Source organism: Pinus tabuliformis, chromosome 4_2 (genome assembly GCF_031772625.1).
Source record: "Pinus tabuliformis cultivar Carrire ecotype Pingquan chromosome 4_2, CPIR1, whole genome shotgun sequence".
Classification (NCBI taxonomy): Eukaryota; Viridiplantae; Streptophyta; class Pinopsida; order Pinales; family Pinaceae; genus Pinus; species Pinus tabuliformis.
Window position 1 is genome coordinate 611,654,364 of NC_142304.1, and position 10,565 is coordinate 611,664,928.

General features: G+C 36.5%; 1 pseudogene; it reads left to right on the forward strand.

Annotated features, from left to right (window-relative positions):
- Window positions 1–5,747: 5,747 nt before the first annotated feature.
- On the forward strand, window positions 5,748–6,044 carry LOC149170790 (peptidyl-prolyl cis-trans isomerase CYP22 pseudogene; annotated as a pseudogene).
- The last annotated feature ends 4,521 nt before the right edge of the window (window positions 6,045–10,565 follow it).

Genomic DNA, 10,565 nt, shown 5'->3' on the forward strand with positions numbered 1-10,565 from the left:
CCGACAGGGAAAGAAAAAATTTGGTTGGGTCATTTTGAGCTACAATAATTGATATGAGAAGTTGTGTGTTTATGCTCTCTTATTTGATAGAAATGGATTGTGAATATAGTTTCTCACTTTCTTCAAAGATTTAGGAATGTTTTCTAGATGGACTACAAGTCCTCTTATATAGTTATGAGTACTTAAATGTTGTTACTAAAAATCTAAGTTTTCTTCCATTTCCATCCAGTTACATCAATGCAGTGGAAACGTAGGGATGTGGTCAAAGGACAGGTTTGGAGAAAGCGATGCTGAGGCAAGAACTCTATTTGTAATCTTCGACTTCTGTAATAATACATATTCCAATGTCAGCCAATCACTTACAGAAAACAACAAAACAACAAAAAAACAACAAACAACAAAACAATATTTTAAGTAGTGAACCGAACAAGAGTTTTGTTAGGAAATGCATAACAAAACCAATCAATACAATCATGGTTGAGTGTAAAAATAAGTTATCAAAACAACAATCACTGATAATTTTGAAGACATACAACAAAATGATTCTGTATATTGGATTTTTCAAGGATACTAACATACATGTTGATAATTTCCTGTAATAAAGTAGAAGTATTTTTGCCTTGTGTGAAAGCATAATTTACAAATATTCTAATGTCTAAATGCATGCAATAATTTTACAAGTTGTTGCATCTATGGCAAAAGGAAGTTATGCTGCTCGTACAAGGAGAAGTGGCAGGAGAGTAACAAGGGGTGCGTAGCTGCGATGCACATCATCTGATGAGGACAGGACAGTTGATGTCAATGTCAACAATGCACCAGGGAACATTGTTGACGATGACCATGTGACGACAACTGATGTTAACACACCATCAACCACAGAACCACCGAAAACAACAGTCCAAGGGGCAAGCTCAACTAAAAAGATCAGTGCTATAAGAGAATGGACAAAAGAACAAATGTTAGTTGCAATTGACGACATAGAGTTTAATGGATACTCAGTTCGGTCATCTGCAAAAAAACATAGTATTCCTCCCTCATCAATACATTATTGGATAAATGGACTGACTCATACAAAACGTAGAGGGCCTCTTACAGTTATGACTGAGGAGGAGGAGGCCAAGGTGGTTGAGTGGTGTAAAGAGATGGCCCAATTGGGACATGGGCTAGAGTTGATACAACTCAAATCCACAGTTGCTCAAATCTGTCAAGGGAGGCCAAACCCATTCAAAGATGGGTTTCCTGGTAAATCATGGTGGTTTGGGTTTAAAAAAAGGCATCCAGAACTTGTATTGTGTATTGCTGAGGGCCTTAACAAAGACAGAGCATTAAATTTGTCCCCTACAGTTGTGCAAAAGTTCTATGACACACTTTCTAGTGCTTACAATAAACATTCTTATGGAGCAGACCATATATGGAACTGTGATGAAACAAGTTTACAGGCAGGGAGGAATTGTTGCATATGGGTAATTGCCAAGAGAGGGACCTAAAATGTGCCAAAGATTTTGCCTAAGAGTAGGGAGTGGATAACTATTTTATGTTGTGTCAATGCAATTGGTACTTCAATCCCAAGATTTTATCTATTCAAATGTAAAAATCAACCGAAAAACTATATACAGAACTGTGAACCAGGTGCATGCATGGCTGCACATCCCCATGCATGGATGACTAAAGAACTATTTCTAAGTTCGCTTTTTCACTTTGTTGCATCAGTACCAGGTGGCGTCTCTCCTAATAACAGACACCTGTTGATATTAGATGGCCATGTGAGCCAAATGGCTATACAAACAATTTAGGCATCGACCTGTTGACATTACCTGCTCATACCACTCACAGACTGCAACCCCTTGATGTTAGTGTGTTTTTCCCTTTGAAGAACTATTTCAGGTCGGAGCGCGCTGCATGGATGGCAAAGACTCCAGGGGTTGAGGTGAAAAGGTTCGAGCTAGCAGATCTTGCAAGTAAATATTTTAAAAGGGCTTTAACACCATCAAATATCAAGGCTGGCTTGAGGAGGACAAGAATCTAGCCACTGAACTATGATTCTCTTATGCATGATACTGGTTGTAGCCAAGCGTTTCATGTGGATGGTCAGGAATAAGGGAATGCCCAATTAGGTGTTGAAGTGCAAGAAGTAGATGACCAAGATGATGTTGTCGCAGTTGGTAATATGATTTCCCTATCTCAAGGACACTTATATGCTGAAGATGATGAAATTGTATGTGAAACACAATATAACCATGAACAAATTCACAGTAACATGGAGATCGTTCCACCAACTCAAGAACATGAAACTCCTGTTGAACATGCAGTTGGCAATGACCAATTGACATTGCCAAGCCAAGTAACCCCACCTTCATGGCTAGCAGAAGCAATGATTAATATGAATGCACATAGTGTCTCAGCAACCAATGAAGAAAGCATGAACATGCTCTCACAACCAGCAGAATTGAACAGTGAAATTGTTCATTTTTTTGTGGACAATAGATCAACGGAAGAAGATGAAGCACATAATGAGGCATCAAATGAAGATAATGATATAGTTCAATCAGTTCCATCAATACTAGAAGGGAAGTACCAAGCAATGACATGCAGGTGGGAGGGGTGGAGAAGACACTTGGTCGGTTCCTAAAGCTACTAGTAGAGAGTGTATCAATGAAAAAAAAGCAAGGTGCATCGGGTATTCTTCGTTTGGGCCGAAGCTCATAGTTACTCACCTCAGAGGACTATATAAACCTGTTAGTTGAGTCTGAAAAAAAGAAATTTGAAATGAAAGAATTAAAATAAAAAAAAGGATCTAGTAAAGGAGAAGAAGGCAGCAAGGATTGTTGCAGCGCAACGTCGAGCAGATGAAAGGATTGAAAGAGATAAAGCAAGGCAAGTTAAGGACCAACAAAAGCAAATGGCAAGATAGGAAAAGGGAAAAAGAAAGGCGCAACAAATGCTTGAAAAGGAATAAGGGATGATCAATATGGTTGACAATGATACAAGAATAGCTGATGAAACCAGGATTATTTCAAACTCATTGGACTCCATTGTAGATAATACACCATTATTCCAAGATCTCATAAACATTCAAGTGCCTCACTATCAAACTGAGGGTTTACCCACTTTCCTTATTCCTACCAGAGTTGTTGTCAATTCTATGTATGCTCATTACACATCTCCACTTAATGCAGGGATTAGTAGTGCAAATGTGAGGTATAAGTACTCAATACCTCCATGGTTGGAAGCTGCAAATTGGAGTCAATCATATGGCAGCAATCAACCATTTCCTAATCAACCCTTGATAGGTAGGCTAACCTACCTGGCTCAAGAAGGTAACTCGGGGAGTTTTGGCACTCAAGATTCTCAGGGCCATAAAGAATAGGGGTCATATGATTTTGGTTGTAACCACATTATGATGTGGATTTTGGATGGATTGTATCTTTTTCTTGTCACAGAAACATTTTGGCTTACAACCTAGGTTGTTTTATTTCATAATGTGTGCGACATTGTAGCCAAAATCCATTTTAGAAGGAACATCTATAGTCTATTATAATGTAGAAATATTACAAGATTCCCAAGGTCATAAAGAATATGTGTGTCATATGTTTTTGGTTGTAATTACATTATGATGTGGATTTTGGATGGATTGTGTCTTTTTCTTGTGACAGAAACATTTTGGCTTACAACCTAGGTTGTTTTATTGCTTTGAAACACTAACAACATTATGGTTCTATCCACGCATCATCTAAAGTACATAGAAATCTAATTGCAACCATTGCTCTCAATCTTCATTTAATATTCTTGCACAATTTGGGACATGCAATAAATTTGAAACTTGCAAACATCTCTCCTTGGATATATATATATATATATATATAATCTGGAAAGAAAAAATCTTTATATTTCAGAAAGAGAAATATACATGTTACATCCTCTGCAGGGAACTGGAAGTGGCTCATAGTGCTTTTCTGTAAACTTGAATCATACACCAATCTTGTTGATATGTTTACTATACCGGTCCATTCATGGCCAATTATAGCAAAAAGCCAAAAAGGAGAGGTCTAGCTTGTATATCCTAAATACCACTTTGTAAAATGACTTTGACAGCAAAAAACTAAAAAACCAAAAGGGACAAAGGAATTTAAAACCTAAAAAGAGGGATATGTCCTGAATCAAATGACCATACAGGAATTCATGAGAGAAAAGCTCTACCTTGGAGGGACAAAACTTCCTTAGACAAGTTATTTGTCTTTGTGTTGATTCCCCTCAAAATATGAGAAGCAAATTCTGCCTTCATATCATATATGTGAACCAAAGCCTGGAGCATAATGGAGATAAAAGAAATCAGATGAGTTTAAGTGAAGAACCATTCTTACTACACACCAAGGAGGATGGCCTTGACTGGCCCCATCAAAAAACCCCCAAGGGATCTCGAAATCTATTCATGAGGAGTTTATGTTGTTTGAAATTTATTTTTAATGCATCTAAAACTTAAGATATTCAAAAATTGTGTAGAGTTTACAAATAAAAATATTCAAAAATTGTGTAAAGTTTACAAATAAAAATTACGATTTCCAGTAACAACTTTCTTCTGGACAAATAAGTATGATACCATTCCAAACTTCTGTTTAATATTTGACTAAACATGTCTTAAAAACAACCTCCCAAAACATATTACAGTTAAACTACAACCTCCCAAAACATATACAAGTTCTGTGTTTAATATTTGATTAAACATGTCTAAAAAACAAGCTTCCAAAACATACAATAGTTAAATTACAACCTCTCAAAACATATAACAGTTAAACTATAACCTCCCAAAACATATAATAGTTTTCTATTCAATATTTGACTAAAAAGTCTAAAAAACAACCTCCCAAAACATATTACAGTTAAACTACAACCTCCCAAAACATATACAAGTTCTGTGTTCAATATTTGAATAAACATGTCTAAAAAACAAGCTTCCCAAACATATAACAGTTAAATTACAACCTCTTAAAACATATAACAGTTAAACTACAACCTCCCAAAACATATTACAGTTAAACTACAACCTCCCAGGAGTGTAGCATTGACATAAATGGCAAGTGGAGCAGGAAAAGGTGGAAAAATTAGGGTGATATTTTCCTCTTCTAATTGTTGGAAGAAGAAATTTATTAGCTAGAGCAAAAAAATCATTGCACAAATGGATAACAGAGAAATAAGCATAAGAAGATTGGAATTGAAAATGTAAAACCTCAGTAATATGAGCACACTTTGGATTAACTACAACATAGAAATACCCATAGAAATACGGTAATACCCTTTTGAACTACAAGGTGATATCCCTAGCACTAGAATTTGTAAATGTGGTCAACTTTGAAAAGGTGACATAATTAAGGTGATATTTTCGTTTTCTATTCAATATTTGACTAAAAGTCTGAAAAACAACCTCCCAAAACATATAATAGTTTTCTGTTCAATATTTGACTAAAAAGTCTGAAAAACAACCTCCCAAAACATATTACAGTTAAACTACAACCTCCCAAAACACATAATAGTTCTGTGTTCAATATTTGATTAAACATGTCTAAAAAGCAATCTTCCAAAACATATAACAGTTAAATTACAACCTCCCAAAACATATAACAGTTAAACTACAATCTCCCAAAATATATAATAGTTTTCTGTTCAATATTTGACTAAAAAGTCTGAAAAACAACCTCCCAAAACATATTACAGTTAAACTACAACCTCCCAGGGGTGTAGCATCGACATAAATGGCAAGTGGAGTAGGGGTAGCAGGGGTGGTCGAATGGCACCAAAAGCCTCCAAATCCAAAGAATCCTGTCGTTTTCTTTGACGTAACAATAGGCACCATTCCAGTCGGATGTATTAAGATGGAGCTCTTTGCCAATATTGTTCCCAGGACAGCTAAAAACTTTCAGCAGTTCTGCACAGGGGAATACAGGAAAGTGGGCATTCCTATTGGCTATAAAGGTTGCCATTTTCACAGGGTTATTAAGGACTTCATGATTCAAGCTGGTGATTTTGTGAAGGGAGATGGCAGCAGATGAATCTCTATCTATGGTAGCAAGTTTGAAGATGAAAACTTCATTGCTAAACATATAGGTCATGGCCTTCTCTCTATGGTATATTCCTTCTATGACAAGTGCTCAGCAGTAGGCAAATAGTGGGCCTAATACTAATGGATGCCAGTTCTTTTAGTTCGACAAGCCTCAGTTTTATCTTTTGTTTCATTCCCACAGGGAATTTTTAATGAAATGAGGAGACGACAGGGTTGAAGGCAGCAACAAGCAGAAGGAGGAAGAGACAGTGGCAAGGAGATGGGGGAAGAAGAAAGGTAGGGGCTGAAGCAGAGGGAAGGGAAGCTGCTACAGGCAATGGAGAAGAGGAGGTAAGCCGCTGAAAAGAGGAGCAACAGAAACCCTAAACCCCTAACCAAGGCTTAAAAAATTTAGAATTTTGCCCAAAACCCTAAACCCTGCAAAAACTTGATGGGAAACGTGATGGGAAACCAGCAAAACCCTAAACCCCTAACCTGCAAAACCCTAAACCCTCAAAACCTACCATGCAAAGTTAACAAAAATTCTAATAAGGTGTTTTGTGTTGAAGAACACATCAGAAATGGCTGGTAGGATTAAAATCCTACCGGATAGAAGCCATGTTCAAGTCCAGAGCTCGCCACACCTTCGCCAGACCGTCTCCAAAGCTCGCCACGCCTACAACAAGTTGGAAATTAGCAATTGGTCAACAAAAAACAAAAAAAAAAAACAAAAAACATAAAAACCTGCAATTACCTGTAAATGCAACCTTCAACCTCGAACTGGCTGAAACTACTACTGGCTCCTCCCCAAACAACAAATAGCGCGAATTAAACCACCACCAAGGAAACCCTAAACCACTGGCGGTCCAGAATGACCAACAATTGCAGGCGGAAAACCACAAGAAAGACATAAACCCTGTTCCAACCATGGACGCGTATCGGCAAACAATGGTGGACATCAGCTCAACCATGGCAGACGAAGCGCCCAACAATCGGACCCGAACAGAAAAACAAGAGGGAAACAACACATCACAAAAATGAGGTGGAAACAACCCTTGAGATGGTGCGGAAGCATGTTTTGGAAGCTTGACACGGTGCCCAACACGTGGCAGTCCATTTCGGACACCTATCGTATGACTCCCCATGCGGTTCACGTGGTTGTAGGCAAGGTGGAGGGGAGGGCGCACAAGTAATGGCATCCCTCCCCTAGCATGTATTTCAAAAACAAAGGAGATTGAAACCATCTAAATGTGCCAGTTTTTTTAGTAGGTTCAAAATTTCATTGAATAAGGGAAATTATCCAAAATTCATGTTGTTTGGCATTAGTTAAAATTTATATAATCAATAAGAATGTTTGAAGCTGGGCATTTTGGTAGAGCATCATGATTGTTGTAAATAGGTTTTGATTCCATGGCTAGCATCAAATGGTATCAGATCCAAGTTAAGCTCCAAGCATGAGCATCAAATGGTATCAGATCCAAGTTAAGCTCCAAGCATGAGCATTAGTTCGCAAGAATGTTTCTATAAAATGTGGAGGTGGAAGGACTTGAGAGAGGTAGGTTAACAAAAATATTGGAAGCAACTTGTGGAAACCTAAGTCCAAGGTAAGCAAATTGCAAGAATGTTACTACCAAGAGGAGCAATAGCAAAAAGAGGTGCTAGGAATCCGGCCATGGAGAAATTTAGAAAGAGGACAAAAGAATTGAAGAAAGGGAAATTTGTCTATTCTTAAATAGACAAAGAAACAAAGGAAGAGATTGAAAAAACATGAAATATTGAGGAAGAATATTCATCTGTGTTTTATATCTTTTTTGAAGGACAAAGGGAGTGCAAGGAGGAAGGCTTCATTTCTACGATGGGAATTTAAAGGATAATGCTCTCATTCACTAGATAAGGGAGTTCAAAATGTAGTATTGAGTATGAGAATGTTCAATGTCCCAATTGGGTTCAATTTTCCATAAAAAATCTAAAGGAAAATGTTGCGCTTTGGTAGATTATATTACAAAATAATATGGTAAATAACCTGCATGAGAATATTGAAGCTAGAGGAAGATGATGAGAAAAATTAAGAAAAAAATTTCTACCCAGTGCTAGTAGAATCGTCAAGAGAATGATGAAAATTGTTAATCTTGATAAAATAAGCGTGTACAAAGTTCCTATAAAAAAAAGAAATGACACTATATAAATAAGAGGCAAGAAAGCCTCCTTCACCTCCAAAAACTAAGAGTACAAAATTTTGGAGGAATATTCTTTTCTGTAAAATGAAAGAAAATAATTTGATCTCCTTAAAGGAATGGAATATTTATCTTAAGAATATTTATGACTCCCTTGATACCATGGGAAACATAGTAAACACTCCTATAGAAGAAGATATTTTTTCTTTGGAAGACGTGGAGTTCTCGATTAAGAAGCTCGCTAATGGGAAAGCTAGGGACATGCTAGGGACATTAAAGTTATGAAGCTAAAATTTTCAAAATGGAAAGTTCGATCCTCATCCCTCCTATACACAAACTGCTCAATTTATAACTTGCCATACTCCCTATTTATAACTTACCATACTCCTCAATTTATAACTTACAATCTCAAGATTAAGGGAAGTACTCCCTACCATATTCTCTTGATTGAAACTAGCCTATCGCCCATTGTCAACGGCTATGTTTAGGTATATGATGTACAAGAAGAAGTTGTACAACATTCAAGCCAAGAGGCTACCCAAAATTACTTCTAACTCTAGTCAAATCCCCCACCTCTAGCTCTAGAAGGCTGGCATAAGGATGCCTAGTCCTAGTTTTCACCATTGGGGGATAAAGGAGGAGATCAACTTGGAGAATATTAAAAACAATATTACTTCCAAATTCCAAGATAAGTTGTGAGAAGATATGGAGTTAGAGAGAAGAATAGATAAGGTCTTGTTTCCTGGGCAGCGCCTCAGTCGTGTTCGAGAGAAGGCCCGGCAATCCGAACACGGAACACAATGCTGTTGCAAGGACAGGATGATGATAGCTTGTCTTCCCTGATACAGCATTGGTTATATATAGAGCGTTTCGTTTTTCTATGGTACAAGCAACGCCAAACATATTATATTTATAGTTGTTTATTGGTTCAAATTCTGTGAATAGCATGGGAGTTTGGAGACTGCTGGCATGACTCCTGCCGTCCACCATATCCACCTAGATAAAATATTTCTGAAGTGTCTACTTCACGGTAAAGCTGTTCATTTTTTAATGTTGGAATGTATTTAGGAAGGGGGGTGCATGTGGTTGTGGCCGCTTGTGGTGCATCACTTCTTAAATCTCGCTCCACCGATCCAACGGTGTAGCTTCTAGAAGCTCTGGGGAATGGTGATTTATGGATCGCTTCTCCGTACAATATTTAAAGTTGTTGGACACATGTGATTTGTAGGATGGCTTCGCCGTACAATATTGTAAGTTGTCAGACACATGTGATAACATCTGGCTATCACATGTGTCCAGACGAAAACGAAGTAATTTAGTCCACAGTTTGTAATGTTCTTTTTGTTACTTGTGAGTTGATGGGAAGGAAATCGATCCGTTATTGTTCAGAAATTATATATAAATTTGGATTATTATAACAACACGAAAATCCTCTTCATGAACTATTTACTCGAGGGTGTATTTCGAATCGGAGTTGTTTTTACCATGAACTTTTAGATTTTTACAGTAGAAATCTAATGGAAAAAATTAAGGTGAAATCTTGATTTGTATTATTTAAATTGGTTTTATGACTCTATAATATAGATTTAACAAATTGAAAATCACTAAGACACTTGGATTGTGCAGGGTTATCTATCAAACTTGTGATTTCAATAGATTTCTGTTAAATTTTAGAAAAATTAGACCAGAAAAACTTCCAAAAAATTACATTAAAAACAACTTGTTTCAAATCTAACCCCAAAAATATGTATAATTTACACTTACTATTTTTTTTAAACATATATAATCTCTTTTTTTAACGTATATAATTTCTATTTTTTAATATATATATTCTTTTTTTTTTAACGTATATAATTTCTATTTTTTAATATATATATTCTCTTTTTTTTAACATATATAATCTCTTACCAGAAACAGACCAGATAGTCCTTCCGAAACTTATAATAATTTCATTTATTATAGCAAACAGAAAAGATGCTGATTGACTTTTACACGACGGTGGGTTTCGAATCTGGCTTATTGATTCGATGATGCTTTATTTCGATCAAATTTTTATAATTTTATATTTTAATTTATTAGGCCAATAAGTGTTTACACCCCCCGACTAGGTTCAAATCCTACTGAGCTGCACCCCAGTGTTGCAGCGTATTCCCTGTTCGATATGATGGTTGTTTACAGCTAATGTATGTGTTGATTTGACAGTTTGTTAGCTCAGTCTGACGGTATAATGTAATTAAAAGAGGGCCCCATTCTGCTTCTCCTGGGACCTAGCCCCTCCCATTAAAAAAAAGGTTGTGGAATTTTTTATGATGCTTTATTTCGATCAAATTGTTATAATTTTATATTTTAATTCATTA